This window comes from Pteropus alecto, unplaced genomic scaffold (genome assembly GCF_000325575.1).
Source record: "Pteropus alecto unplaced genomic scaffold, ASM32557v1 scaffold19, whole genome shotgun sequence".
NCBI classification, from domain to species: Eukaryota; Metazoa; Chordata; class Mammalia; order Chiroptera; family Pteropodidae; genus Pteropus; species Pteropus alecto.
The window spans coordinates 1,343,443-1,359,018 of NW_006442490.1; the positions used below are offsets into that span (position 1 = coordinate 1,343,443).

At 38.6% G+C, this 15,576-nt stretch overlaps 1 protein-coding gene and 1 pseudogene across 1 annotated transcript in view; one reads left to right on the forward strand and one right to left on the reverse strand.

Annotated features, from left to right (window-relative positions):
* The window catches only part of GPC4 (glypican 4), a 102,712-nt gene that overhangs the window by 24,914 nt on the left and 62,222 nt on the right, over positions 1–15,576 (forward strand). The gene's annotated exons all lie outside the window — the stretch shown is intronic.
* On the reverse strand, positions 11,840–11,954 carry LOC112470919 (annotated as a pseudogene).

A 15,576-nucleotide genomic window follows, 5' to 3' on the forward strand; every position in this document is an offset into this window, starting at 1 on the left:
GTTTGTACTGTGTGAGATCCTCGGGAAACAAACAAACAAAAAAACTTCTTTTTTAAATAAATGACTTTATTCACTGCAGATTTAAGAACAGAGGATGGCCTCACTCCCATCTTTAACTGAAGGACATAGCTTTGACAGAGATCCTTGAGAATTATTAACTTTGAAAAAATTGATAGCACTGTTCCTTTCAGAAACAACAACAACAAAAAAGATTGTATGGCTCCTTTTTATTAGAAAGGAGCCCAAAGTGTCACAATTAGGCCTTTTACATTTTTATCTTGTGCATGGCCATTTGCTCTGGGTAATGGGTTCATTTGGACACATTAAAGTGCAATTCTTTGTGTATTTTAGTTCTATGAAGAAAATTCTCATGTTGCATTGTCACAATAATAAGCATAAATGTTTTTGAAAGAGTTTTTAACTTATTTAAGAGCAACCTTTAATATATTTTAATAGATTTTATTTGTAGAGCAATTTTAGGTTCACAGCAAATTTGAGCAGAAAGTACAGAGAGTTTCCATGTACCTTCTGCCTCCCCATACACACACACTCTCCCCCATTATCAACCTCATGTACAAGAGCGGTACATTTGTTATAGTTGATGAACCTGCACTGAACACATTATTATTACCCAAAGTCCATCATTTACATTAGGGTTTACTCTTAGTGCTTGCTGTACATTCTGTGGGTTTTGACAAATGTATAACAACATACCCACCATTATAGTATCATACAGTTGTTTCACTACCCTAAAAATCTTATGTGTTCTGCCTGTTCACTTCTCCCTTCCCCCAGCCCCTGGCAACCACTGATCTTTTTACTGTCACTATAGTTTTGCCTTTTCCAGGCAATGTCATGGAGTTGGAATCATATAGTATGTGCCTTTTCAGTTGGACTTCTTTCACTTAGTAATATGCATTTAACTTTTCCTCCATGTCTTTTTGTGGCTTGATAGCTATTTATTTTTATGCGCTGAATAATATTCCATTATTTGAATGTACCACAATTTCTCCATTCACCTACTGAGGACAGAATGGCTGCTTCCAGGTTTTAGTAATTATGAATAACACTTCTATAGACATCCATGTGCAGGGTTTTGTGTGGAGGTAAGTTTTTACCTCTTTTGGATAAATACCAAGGAACATGATGACTATGTTTAGTTTATAGGAGACTTCCAAACTGTCTTCTCAAGTGGCTTTGTCATTTTGTATTACTACCAGCAATGAATGAGAATTCCCGTTGCTCCATATCCTCACCAGCATTTGATGATGTCAATGTTTTGGATTTGAGCCATTTTAATAGGTGTGTAGTGGTATCTCACTGTTTTAATTTGCAATTCCCCAATGACATACGATGTGGAACATTTTTTTCACATGCTCATTTGCTGTCTGTATATCTTTTTTGGTGAGATGTCTGTTCAGATCTTTGCCCCATTTTTTAATCAGGTTGTTGCCTTATTAATATTTTTTTTCATTCTATGAGAGATGCATATTCTACTTAGATATATATGTTTTAAAGCAGATCGAGCCTGGGATATGTTCCACTGGGCTTGAAGAAGGATTAACTTTTATTAACAGGATTTTGGTGAAAGGGCAAAAAGTTAGTGATCAGCTAGTGTGCAACTGCCAATTAAGCTACTGAATGTACAGACCTTGCAGGAAAGTACAGTCAGTTCTGTTATACAACTTGTTCCTGAAAATCACTGTGGTATGCAGAATCATTCAGTAAAACCACAGGCCTTATGGGAATATTGTGGTTAAGGCACAACACTAAAAATCTTAGCCAGTGTCCCATTAAAAAGTAAGGATCATAATGAAATAGCACAGTTTTGAACATGCTAAGTGGTTAAGAAATATATAAATACTACAATAAATGTGTCACTTTACCTTTAAAAACACCTGAAATTTGCTTGCGGACATGAGGGTCAGAAGGGATGCAGCTTGTGAGTTATGAAGTGGTAGAAGGAAGGTTACCTGAAATCAGAGGGAAAATTGTTATACTAAGTGTGAATGGGCGTGACTCATAACACAGTGAACCAAGGGAGCTGCTGGATGTGTGGTATGTGTGTATGTGTTTGTGTTTTGTGTATTCCTACATGGTTTGTTTCAGCTGGTTGTACTTTTCTGCTTTTATCTAGTGTTTCTTGAAGACAGAATCAATAAGTAGTAAGCAAATGTGACATTCACATTATACTCATTGTTTCCTAATATATCAATTGCAGTGGAACAAATTCACATTTTCAAAATAAGCATTGTAGCATAGCAGACTATAATTAATATCCTTTGTTGCATTCTTGAGTTTAGGGTCCTTTTATCTTCATGACAGCTGCTCACATATGACCTTCTTTGTATGTGCTGCTCAGAAGTGCTGCCACTGAGTGCTGCCAAGGCTCTTATCACCAGTCCATCCCTCCACCAGAGGCTTTTTGTGTTGCTTGGGAGGACCAGTTAGCATGCAAAGAGTTGACTTCTGATTTCATATTGAGTGAGGAGTACTGGGTTAAGACCTACTGCTTACTCAGAATTGTTGGTGTGGATGAAGCATCGGCCGGGGCGAAGTGGCACAAAGGCTTCCCTAAATCCAGTTTAACTAGGGCTGGCTGCATGTTTGAGCCCTCAAGTGGGCTGTCTTCATAGAGTAATTAGAAGCAGATTGGAAGCAGGTCTTCGTTCTAGCCTCTGGCATGGATCTTAACAGGACTGTTTTCAGATGTGTCTGCGTCTCTTTTTTTTTTTTTTTGTGCACTTTTCCCCTTATAGATTACAAAATCCATCTCTTGCTGGGGAAACTTTTGATCATGTTAAAGACTTGTTTCAAAGAGAAAACAACACCTTAGAGAGGAATTTATTTTTAAAAATAGACCTTCACATTGCATATAAATATATAGACAAGTGCTCCAACAACAACAACAAAATGCTTCCCTTCTGTTCTAGGAAATAAATACCTTATTTTCAGTTTGGAGGGAGGGATTCTTCACAAAATACAAATGATCTGTGTGTATAATTTCTTATAATCTCCCTCACTACAAATGCTTTGGACTCAGTGGCACTGTAATTCTTGGAAAGCTTTGGGTTTTTCTGTAGACTGGCTGAGATAGATAGATCCTTAGCCTTAAAACTTCTTGCCATTCAGTGGCTACATCAGATTTATAGGGCTGCCGGATTTGATTGGGAATGGGTCTTTGGAGTTAGGATCTGACATTTTTAAAAGATTTTCAGGACTTTGATTTCTAGGTCAAAGCAGTCCAGTTTTCATGGAACCCCAGATTTCTCTGTTATCATTTGCTATTTAGGACCATGCTGTTGTCTACAGAGATGTCACTGGTTCAGGTGGAGAATAGGAGTTGATATCTTTGCTTAGAGAGTGAGGCCAGTGGTTTCGATCCTTGCCTCACTTATTGCTTCTCTTACCTAAGGACTTCCTATGTGCGAGCACTGATTTTCATGTCTTAACCCATTTAATCCTTGCAAAACATTGTAAAATTACTCCCTCCTCCCCCATTTTCTACTTAAGAGAAGTGACTTCTCTGTGTGACTTGCATAGGGTCAAATGGGATGCAATTTGAACCCAGAAAAAAAAATTGAACTCTTTATTTCATTTTTTTATTGATGTGAATTTCATATAACAGAACATTTATCACTTTAATCATTTTAAAGTGTACAATTCAGTGGCATTTAGTGCATTCACAATATTGTACAATCATCAGCACTCTTAATTCTTGACACTTTTCGTCATCTCAAAAGTAAAATCCTATACCCATTAAGCTATCACTCCTCACTCCCACAAACTCCAGCCCATGGCAATCATTAATCTGCTTTCTGTCTCCATGGATTTTGCCTACTTTGGATATTTCGTATATATGGAATCATACAATATCTGACCTTTTGTGTCTGACTTCTTTCACTTAACATGAGATTTTCAAGGTTTGTCCCTATTGTGCATCTATTGATACTTTATTCTTTATTTTTCCCCATCTTTATTGAAATATAATAGACAATTAGTTGCTCATATTTACATTGTATACTTCAATGAGTTTCTTTTCAATTATAGTTGGCATACAATAATATACCAGTTTCAGTTGTATAGCATAGTGATCAGAGATCCACATAACTCACAAAGTGATCACCCTACTGAATCTAGTATCCCTTTGCCCCCTTACATGTTTATTACAACATTATTAACCATCTTCCCCATGCTACACTCTACATCTCCATGTCTATTCTGCAACTATCCATTTGTACCTCTTAATCCCTTTGCCTTTTTTTCTCCCCCCATCATCCCTCCCATCTAGTATCACTCTAAATATTCTCAGTATCTATGAGTTTATTTCCACTTTTGTTGTTGTTGATTTTGTTCTTTAAATTCCACATGTGCGTGAAATCATGCAATATTTGTCTTTTTCTATCTGACTTATTTCATTCAGTGCAATACCCTCTAGGTCCCTCAAGGCAATATCTATTTCCATGTCCTTTTACTCTATGTGTGTCTTTTAATCTGAAGTGAGTCTCTTGTAGAGGGCATATGTAGGGGTCTTGTTTTCTTATGCATTCAGCCATTCTATCTTTTGGTTTGAGCACTTAATTCTTTTCCATTTGAGATACTTGTTGATAGGAATGTAGTTGTTACCATTCTTTATTCCTGTTTATGATACATGTTTTTTTCTTCTTAAAGAAGTCCCTCCAACATTTCTTATGATATTGGCTTGGTGATGATAAATTCCTTTAGCTTATTTTTGTCTGGGAAGCTCTTTATCTGTCCTTCAACTCTAAATGATAGCTTTGCTGGATAAAGTATTGTAGGTTGTAGATCTTGTATCTACATCATGTCGAATATGTTTTGCCAACCCCTTCGATCCTGCATAGTTTCTTTTGAGAAATTAGCTGCCAGTCTTATGGGTGTTCCCTTATAGATAACTATCTGTTTTTCTCTTCCTGCTTTTAATATTCCTTCTTTATACTCAACCTTTGGCATTTTAATTATGATGTATCTTGGTGTGGGCCTCTTTGGATCTCTGCTTTTGGGGATTCTCTGAGCTTCCTGAGGTTTTATTTCCATTTCTTTCACCAGGTTAGGGAAGTTTTCCATTATTATTTCCTCAAACAGCTGTTCAACACCTTGATTTTCTTTGAGTATGCCGATCAGATGGGTATTTGGACCCTTAATATTGTCCCTAGTGGTTTGATCTTCTTCTTTATTCACTCTGTTTATTCCATTTAATATACTCTTCAGATAATGTGTTCTTCATTTCTGACTGGTTCCCTTTTATAATTTCTATTTCCACTTTTATATGAGTTTTAAAGTTCTGTTAAAGTTCTCACTAAATTCATCTACACTTCCCCTAAGTTCATTGAGCATCTTTATAACCAGTGTTTTGAACTCTGCATCTATTAGATTGCTCGACTCCATTATTTCTGGATCTCTGTTCTGTTCTCTCATATGGTTTCTGCTTCTTTTCTCATTTTGGCTGCCTTTCCATGTCTGTTTCTTTGTACTAAGCAAAGCTCCTAACTCTCCGGGTCTTATTAGCATGGCTTTGTGTGGTAGGTGTCCAGTGGCACAGTCCTGAGTGGGGTTCCACTGCAGGCCAAGTTTAGCCCCCAGCCTGTGCCCCTCCGGGGCCACCTGTTGAGATTCAGCAAGCAATACACAGATGCTGTGCTTATAATTGCCTCAAAGACCACACCAGAAACTGGGGTCAGCTGCTGCCAGTGTGAGTATAGGCGCTGCTCAGCAAGGGGCACCTTGATGTGGCTTGGGTGGGGCTGTGAGTTGGGGGAGGTGGAGTTTCAGGCAATCCTCTGAGTGGAGTGATCTCTGTTATCCAGTTTGATGAGGTCTCTACTATGGCTGTGCTGAGTCTGCACACTGAGAGCGGGGAGGGCTCAATAGAGGAACAATTGATACCACCAGCACTTCTGTACAGAGCAAGCCCTCACCTTGGCCTTCGCTCTGACAAGTCATTGTCCCTCTGTAAGTCCCTGGTGCCCCCTGTGCAGCCGAACCAGCACTGGTACTCAGAGCAAGCAGGTCCATCACCGCGAAAATCTACTCGCTGACATGGCTGCTTTAAGAGGCATCTGCCACTGCCACAGCCTCTGCCTTACTCAGCTGCTGGGGACTGGGCAGCCTTGTGCCTTCGCCACCTCTTACCTTCTACCTTCACAGGTTAATTATTTCTCTCCCTAGTTGTAGGGCTTCTGTTCATCTAGATCCCAGGAGACTTTCCTTGCTGTTTGCTCCTTGTTTCTGTCACAACTTTGATTTGGTCGCCAAAGGGATGAACAGAGCCTCTATCATCTATGCCATTTTTTTCCGTCCTTGGTACTTTATTCTTTTTATGGCTGAATAATATTGCATTGTATGGACATAGCATTTTTTTTATCCATTTGTCATTTAATAGACATTTGAGTTGTTTCCATATTTTTGCTATTGTGAATAGTGCTGGTATGAACATTCATATACAATTTTTTTGTCTGAACACCTGTTTTCAAATGTGTGTGTGTATATATACATACATACATGTGTGTGTGTGTGTGTGTGTGGCATTATTTCTTTATATTTGAAGCAGATCAGTTCTTTTGGATCTATATCTAGGAGTGGAATTGCTGAGTCATATGGTAATTCTTTGTTTAGCCTTTTGAGGAACTGTCAAGCCGTTTTCCACAGTGGCGGCCCCATTTTGCATTCTCACTGGCAAAGTGTGAGGTGAACACAGGTCTTTCTGACTCTAGGGGCTGTGCTCATTTTCGTAGGCCATACTGCCTCCTAATAATTCCCCAAAGGCTCTAGCAAGCCCGTGCCAAGTCTCACCTCCAGCCAACAACAGAAGCACTTTGCAGGGTATCACATGTTGCTGGAGGAAGTTGTTGGTAATATGACTTTGGCTTGAGGAAAGAACAGGTGTTTGATATTTGTTAATGGACCTCCTCCTTTCTCAGTATCAGGTAGTGATTAAGAGCATAGGTCTGGAACCACATATTGTGTGATTCCAATTTCAAGAAATGTCTAGAATGGACAAGTCCATAGAGAGAAGGGAGTAGGATCAGTGGCTTCCTATGACTTAAGGAGTCATGAGTAAGAGTTTCTTTTTTGGGAGTGGGTAATAAAAATGTTCTATTGGTTGTGGTGATGGTTACACAAGTCAATATACTATAAACCATTGTGTGGCACACTTTAAATGAGTGAATTGTATTTCATTAAAACATTAAAACAATAGTGTGGGCTCTGGAGCCTTATTGCTACTTATTAGCTTTGACCGTTGGACAAGTGATTCTTGTCCAGTGTTCATATGTGTAAAAGTGGGTAAAATAATAGTTCTTTACCTAACTCAGAGAGTTGTGAAGATCAAAGGAGCTAATATAGATAGTATAGTGCTTAACATGGCGCCTGGCACATAAAAATGCATGTTGCTAACTATTAATATTAGCATCATAAAATATTTTTTGAAGCTCCAACTGATAGATGGTGTTCATGATAGGACAGTGAAGACAGGAAATAGGTAGAATTCCTCTTAAAATTTAAATTCTTAGTTCCACCTTGCTGCCAAGGGAAATGAACAATACAGGACAATGTAATGAGGCAATAATTCTGATAGTAAAGGCAGATAAGGTCATGTGATGGAGGATGTTGTGTAGACCTAAGGGCTAGAAAAAAAATATTGGTGCTGATGTGGCAGAGGAAATTTTATTAAAAAGGCTGCTCCACCCTCACTGACAACAGATGTTGGGAGGTCTTGAGCTCTGGGCTTCCGGGCTTCTGACTCCCTTGAAATTCTCTCTGGTTCCTTTGGAGGTCACGATCCCATAGTTGGAGGAATCCTGGTGTAGATTAGCTTCCTTGGGTATGTTTTCCTTTCTATTTCCCTAATGTCTCCCATCCCCGGGGTCTCCAGGAACCTACAGGTAGGTACTCCTGCTAGTAAAGAAGCTAGCAGCTTTTAAAGGGAAATGGAGGGAAAATCTGGGATGGGATGGAAGGCAGGAGCCTAAAAGACATGGATCTATCTATGAGTTAAAAGAAAGCACAACAAAACACCATTATGCTCTGCTTGTCCACTTGCTGTCAGGTTGAAGGCCTTCCAGAAAAAGCATCCCTACTGTTTATATTCCTACTTATAGGTTCCAGGCATCCGGCATTTGCCTGGTGCCTCCCAGTCAATACCTCATGTGAGGCTCAGACAAAAGCTAAGATAGTCAGTCCTCCTCCCCCCAACTGGAAGAGACAGCCCAAAGCAAACAATGAAGGGCTGAAGAACACTTCCAGAGAACAAGCTCGAAAGCGCAAGTGGAGAGGCTGTAAACCAAGTGTGTACAGTGTCGAGGCAATGTGGGTCACAGGTTATTTTCACAGAGTTCTTTTCTGTTGTCTGCACCTCTTTTCAGTAACCTGGTATTGTGTGTGGACTGATTCTATATTAAATCTGGGAAAACCCTGAGCTACTAACATCTTCAATAATTTGTCACTAAGAGATTGTTCAGCCTTGATGTCTGCTTCTGTGGCGATATTTTTGTTAGATTCCATCATAGAAGTAGGAATGCTTATGTCAGTTGAAGCTGCACACACGTACACTGTGCCCAACACATGTCTGTGGATACTTATCCTGTCAGATACGAAGATTTCATTGCCAGAAGTCTGGTGAATGCAAAATGCCATTGGCAAGAACTGGGGACTGGAGTGAGCAGCCCTGTTGCCCTAGGGAGGTTGAGGTTTTTCTGGGCAGCAGGAGAGAGCCTGGGGTCAGATGTGTGGCTTCTCTCTGCCCGCCCACCCCTCCCCAGCCTACTGTCTGTGCATCAGCTGCAGGGCCATGGGCCTGAGCACACGGGCTGCTCCTTGGCTTTGATCCAGAGGCAAGCTGGGAGCCTGTGACTTTGAGACTTGGCCCTTTTCAGTTTTCTTTGTTCAGAAAAAAGTTTCATCCTGGCTCTCTTCTGTGGCTGCTGAGGATTAGAAGAACCCTGGGGAGACTTGGCTATAGGACAGCTCTCAAAGCTGTGCTGGGAAATTTGAAGAGGGGTCACTTCTCTCTGTCTTATTTCAACTTACATTCTTCTCTCCCTTCCTAAACGAGTTTTTACTGTTGCAAACCCTACGGCATAATCCCCTAGTGTACTTTTGTGATTCTGCAGCTATGCGGAGGGGATTAGACCAGTATCTGGACCAATAAAATATTTTAAGGACTGTTCAAATGGACAATATGAAGGAAAGTTCAAATTTAGGTGCTTGTTTTTTAATAGTTGCACCACTTAGAGCCATTACTTGCTTTCCTAGGTTAGCATTTGTTATTCTTTTCAGTGGCTGCAAGAAGAAAGAAGGGAGGCTTTGCTTTCCTGAATAGAGCTTGAAAATTGGATTGCTAAACACCCAAAGGCTATGGTATTCCCAAGTACAAATGGACCATTTTCAAGAATGTATATCTACTTGTAGTTTCTCCAGTTTAATATTCTTAAGAAATGGAAATTATCTCAGCTGTAAACTGGTTTTCTATTAAGCTTGCTTGCTTTCTTTCTCTTTCTTTCTTTCTTTCTTTCTTTCTTTCTTTCTTTCTTTCTTTCTTTCTTTCTTTCTTTCTTTCTTTTTTAGTATTGGTGTATTTTACCCTTAAAAATACTGTTTATTCCATGATTATGAAGAAATCATTTTTGGGAATCTGATTATATTACAATAGGTGGACAGATTTTTACATTTTCCATATTCTGCCCTTTGGTGTAAATCTACAAAATGCCTCTATCCATCTTATTACCAGATTTGTTGTTATTGTTTTTGTTTCTGTGTTTGTTTGTTTTTTTTTTTGTATTTGGGGAGAACTTTACTGTTCACTGCTTCCATTTGAATTGCTTCCTTGAGGACCCATAACAAATCAAAAAGCTTTAGACTGCTACATATACACATACCAGGGGTGCGTAGTTCAGTTTCTGTAATCCCATAATACACAAATGTTGGCAGGATTTCAATGATTGTATTAATCCTGTGAGATACTTTGTCATGCATGATAGATGATATTTACAATTTGAGATCTGAAATTGTCAGAAGCTTTGAATATGCTTAATTATGCAGTATGCAGAAGTGGAAGTGTTTATATTACTTGTTTTAGACTATATTGGCCAATGAGGCAGCAAAAAATATAGTTTCTTATTAGGCTGCAACAATTTCATAACAAACTGGAAGGTTCTTGGGGAGTTTTTACAGCCTAAACCAACAAGGTTTGTCAAAGGTTTGTTTTTTTTTTTTTTTTTTTTTTTTTTTTTTTTTTTTTTTGCCAAGTTCTTAAAACCCTATGGATACTTGGAGGATTTTGATACCTCGTATGAAATGCTAATCCATTTATATGTCATCCACGTGCCTGTTGAATGAATTTCTTAGTAAATTTCTGTATTGTAAACTCGGAGCAGAATATGATAGCCCTGATATGAGGAACTCTTGGTTTTTTAAGGGCTCTGCTTGATTACTGAGAGAGGATTTGAGCATAATTAGGAATCACATTGTGTTTGAAGACTGGAAGTAGAAGCCCAAGAAGGATTACTGAATTGTTCTCAAGGTTACAGAGTCAGATTGACTGACTAGCTCTTGTTTCCTCTCAACATGTATAACAGACTACAGGTTGCTTTTCTGCCAATTAGATACTTTTTTAGCTTTTGAAGGTTTCCATACTCAAAGTTCTTGGTTCACTCTGCGGCTTTGCATAGTTCCTTTTTCTTTCTCGCCCATCTACCTTCCACCTTAGTCTGTTTCTCCCACTGGGCTTCTCTCTTTCTGTTCCTTTCATTTTTTTGCTGCTCTTTTCCAGAAAGTCTCTTGGTGTAGTGTTCATGAGTTTTAGAATAGCATATGGTATTCTAGGCACAAGTGAATTACCCTTTTGTATAAAGGGTAAGGCTGCTTTTTCCATTGGTGGCTTTGCAGGTGGGGGGAGGGTTTGTTTTGGTTTCTCTAATCCTTCCTCATGATGCCAAACACTTGCAGCCACAGCAGTATCATGGATTGAGGTCTTTTTTCCAGCTTTGTTGAGATATAAGTCATATACTTTAAAACTCACTCTGTTAAAATGTACAGTACAATGGTTTTAGTATATTCAGTCGTGCAACCATCACCAGCCTATTTTAGAACATTTTTGTTACCCCAGAAGAAACCCTGTACCTTTTAGCAGTCCGTCTTCTCTCATCTGTCTTTCTAACAACCCTAGGCAGCCACTAATCTGCTTTCTGTGTAGAGATTGATGTCTGGAGGGCCCAGTCTATTGCCACTTCCCTGTGATAAAAGGAGTCATTTGGCTGGTCACTTGCCTACCTTGATAGTGGCCTTACTAATTTTTGCCTGTTCCCTTCATTACCTTAACATGTCACTAACTACTTAAGAGTCAGATAAACTTGGAGATCAGTGTGCTCTGCATGTCATTCATATTCTATAGATCCCAGAACAGCACTTTGGAAAACCTCTCTCTGAACTCCCTTTCTGACGTCTGACGTCTTGCAACCTCATCTTTGTCAGATGATACTTATCCTTTGCCTTGAGTCCAGGTTATGGGAAACCCTACGATTGAAAACTTCCTGAAGGCAAGGTCTTTGTAACCCCAGCTCTAAGCCCAGTGCCTGTCTGCCGCATAGTAGATGCTTAGTGTTCACTGAATGAATGAACTCATACACTGATATTAATGAGAATTAAATCACCCTAGTTTTTTGATACATACCTGTCACTGTTAACTAATTGAGCTCATCTATGCTGTTGCGTATTTTTTTTTTTTTTTTTCTTTTTTTTTTTTAGGGGAGGCAACCCTTGGTTGAACTCATAGATTGCAAGGCCCTCGTCAGCTTACAATCCCTTATTTTTTAAAAAAAATTTATGCCTACAGCACCTGGTCTTCCTAGGTGGTCTCCCATCCAAGTACTAACCAGGTCTGACTCTGCTTAGCTTCCAAGATTGGATGGGATCGGGCTTGTTCAGGCATGGCCATAGACAGTTGTGTATTTTGTAAATAAGCCAACTGTAGAATCATTTTAAAAAGAGCATGTAAAACTGATATCAGAATAAATTCTGGTTGTTCTGGGTGTATCCCATTTCATGTACTAATCAGAAATGTATGCTTTTCTCTCTACCTTTTGTTGTCTTGTGAATCTGGTTCCTATCAAGGAGAAAACAACACGATGCTCTGTTTGTTTTAAGAGAAAAAAAAAGATTTAGAGGACATAGTTACATTTATTTTCTAATGCTATAGAAACCAGTATTCCAGATAGCTGCTGTGGTTCTTTTTAGTTCTTTTTTCTTTATCTGAGGATGAACATCTGGTAAGGAATGCTTTTCCTTGCTTGCAATCCAGTACATGCCTGTTGTGCAGTCAGAAAATAAGTGGCAGTGTAGAGATTCTATCTCAAATTCCTTCGATTGCCGTAACAATGGGCCTCATGTAGAAGTTGAGAAAGTTAATAAAATGTTAATGGGGGATATTCAAAGAGTTCAGGGCATTTTAAGGTATAGCACATGTTCACATTCCTCTGGTAGTGGTAAAAATTCAAAAGTGAAACCTGTAAGGGTCATTTGGTCCTAAAGTTGTCCAACAATAGGATGTTAAAAGCCACACGCTAAGGGACACAATATTGACAATTACTTTGAACTATCAAAGCTTGCCATCTAAAATATTTCAGCAACCTTTAAAAACTGATAAGCATGAATTGCAGCAGTTCATAAGACATGTGCTTGCTCTTAAGCAAATGCCTAAAATGCTCCTAATTTGTACCAGAGACCTTATCAAAGGCTTTTGCAAAACTTCCAGTTTGGCAATTTTGAGTATTAGTTGAGCTTAACCTCTGAGTCATGGGGGTGGGGAGTGAGGAATTATCATTTCATTCTACTTTCAGCTACCAAGGCCGGTGGACTTTTCTAAGAGCAGACAGTGTGGGCTGGTAGAAAAAAAAAACAACTGATGAGTTGAATTTAAGAGGATCCTCTTTGGAGTTGGCACGGCTTTTCCTCCAAAAGCACTGTCCCTATTGTGCACTGTAGACATGAGAGTTTGTAATAAGATGTCAACCCCATCAGTGAAAACTGGCTTTATGTTAAACTTAGAGTTTTCACTGTTCTCAACCTCAGGCCCCATTAAGCTATGACACAACTGGGAAGCAAGCCTTTAAAAAATTGTTATCATTGTTAATTCTTATACAGAATTTTTAACAGTCCAGAATACAAACTCCACATTAGGACAATGAATGGCACCAAAATATCTTGGTGTCTTTGACCTTTAAGTCGTTTTTCTAGAATTAGGATCTGCGTTTCTTGAGGAGCAGCTTTTTAAGTACAGTTAACCCTTGAATAATTTGGGGGTTAGGGGTGCTGCCCCCTCACAGTCGAAAATCTGCATACGACTTTTGACTCCCCAAAAACGTAACTGTAGATTGTAAAAGAAAGGGTCAGAAAAATATTTTAGGAGATACAAAGTATCTAACTTTGTAAATATAACTGCCAGCAACCAGGATTTTTAAATAATGAAGTCTTCCTCAGGAAAGATGAAGGGATAGTGGTTTCTTTATCTTTAAATGGAGACCATAGCCATTTTTCTCTAGCATGTGGCAATGGAGTAAAACTCTTATTATATTTTGGTATTTAGGAAAACTTATAATTTTTTGGGGGGGGGGGATTATGTGTGTGCGTGTGCATGTGTGTGTGTGTGTGTGTGTGTGTGTGTGAGAGAGAGAGAGAGAGAGAGAGAACGAACACATTCCCCCTTTATGATGTGTCTCAATTTTTAATCATTTCCAGAAAATGTTAAAAACAAAGAATTCTGAAGGAACTAGTAAGTAGATGTTCTTATTGAACGAGAAACTATGTTTTCTGCTGATTTCTTTGTGAACATCTGAGTTGTAGTTGTCAGGAGTAACCCTAGAACTGACTAGATGTGGGGACCTTGGTCACAAGTAGGTGCAGATGACTCTAGAGAGGGCTCTATGCATTAATCTTTAAAAGGGGGTCAGGAGATTTCTTTCTGGAAAATAAACACCAGCATGTTATGATTACCCTTAATTTATACCCTCGGGGCCTCCTTACAAAACAAAAAGACTTTCTCAAATTTAAAAGCAAAATTTGGATTTCATGTAACGTCTTTAAAGCTGTTGAGCCAGGGGCTCAGCTTGGTCTTTGGGCTGGGTGTTGAAGGAATGAATGGGCTCATTTAGTGTAGGAATAGCACTCATTTCTGTGAAATCACCTGCAGCCCTTGGCTCAATTTTAGAATGACTTTTAGAATGTTCTTGAAAGTAAATTGCTTATCTTGGGGTCTTAGTTTGTCAGGTAAGTTAATTGCCTCTCCCTATGAGAGACTGGTATAAATAACTGCCTAAAATTTCTTGTATTTATATTAACCAATTTGGAAAAAGAGAAATCAACTCAAGCATGATTTTTTTTTTCTGTCAAAGAAAAGGTATGCCCATTAAGGAAAAGCTTTGAGTATAAAGGTGGCTTCATTTATACTTAGAACTGATGGCTGTAGGCTTTTATTTGATGAGTTTGTTTAGATTACAAAACATCATATGTCAGCTTTGGAGCAGGGAGGCTGCTGACTTCCCCCAAAAGACTAGTTATTTGAGTAAAGCAGAAGTTTGTGGTAATATATGTGTGTGTGAGAGTTTTTAGTCCTGGAACTGAAAGTAATTTAAATAATGAACACTGTGATCCAAAGGACTGCCTATTTATTTGCTTTAGGAATATAACTGAATACGAGTTGTTTCTTAGCAATTTGTAGTTATATTCAGTCTTGTTTGTTCCAGTGGCCATGAGAGACTCTGAGAGAGGAGATACTGAGGGCAGTCTAGGCCTAAAAATCAAGGATTAAAGTAGGCTTTTAATTAACAGTTTTTAAATTTGCCATAGTTTCCAATTATGTTTATATTTGAACAGGAAGAAGGCTTTTAAGACTTTTCTTAATTTCCTAATGGTGCTCATAAAACACACTGAATGGGAATTTGCTTAAAGATTAATTTCATATGTGTGTATACACATACATCCAGACACACAACAATATATTGGGATGCCATAGTTTGAGGATTTTTTTTCAAATATTTTAGCAAAGATTTCAGAGCATTCATGAAATAAAAGTACTAAGGATTGCTTGTCATAGCTAATAAAGTTTGCTTGGATCTCACTTAATTTTTCTGCTTCACTTCACAAAGTAATTGAAACTTCCTTTTTGCTTCGAGCTGTTTTTCCCCCTCCCAAGAGCTATAGTCTTAAAAGAATATCTCTTTGGTTAGCAAAGTCTGTGGAATTTTTCTGAATGTGGAACTAGGTCCTCAAATAGTTATTGGGCTAGTGGTCATTCAGTACTTGGAAGAGAAATTGGTTAAATCTGTAAGTGGCTTCTAGAGATTGAAGAACATCCAAGGAGAAAAAGGCTTATTACAACTGGAGCATTTAAAGCATTTTTTTGTAAGTCTGAAAATGTGATCCAAGTTGAAAAGTAGAGATGATGTAACTGTCCTCCTGGAATAATGAAGGTATGAAAAAACAATTCCCAATTTACAAAAGAAATCTGAAGAACTTTCATAGGTATAGGAACTATCAATTGATGCAGATTAGCCAAAATAATGAACT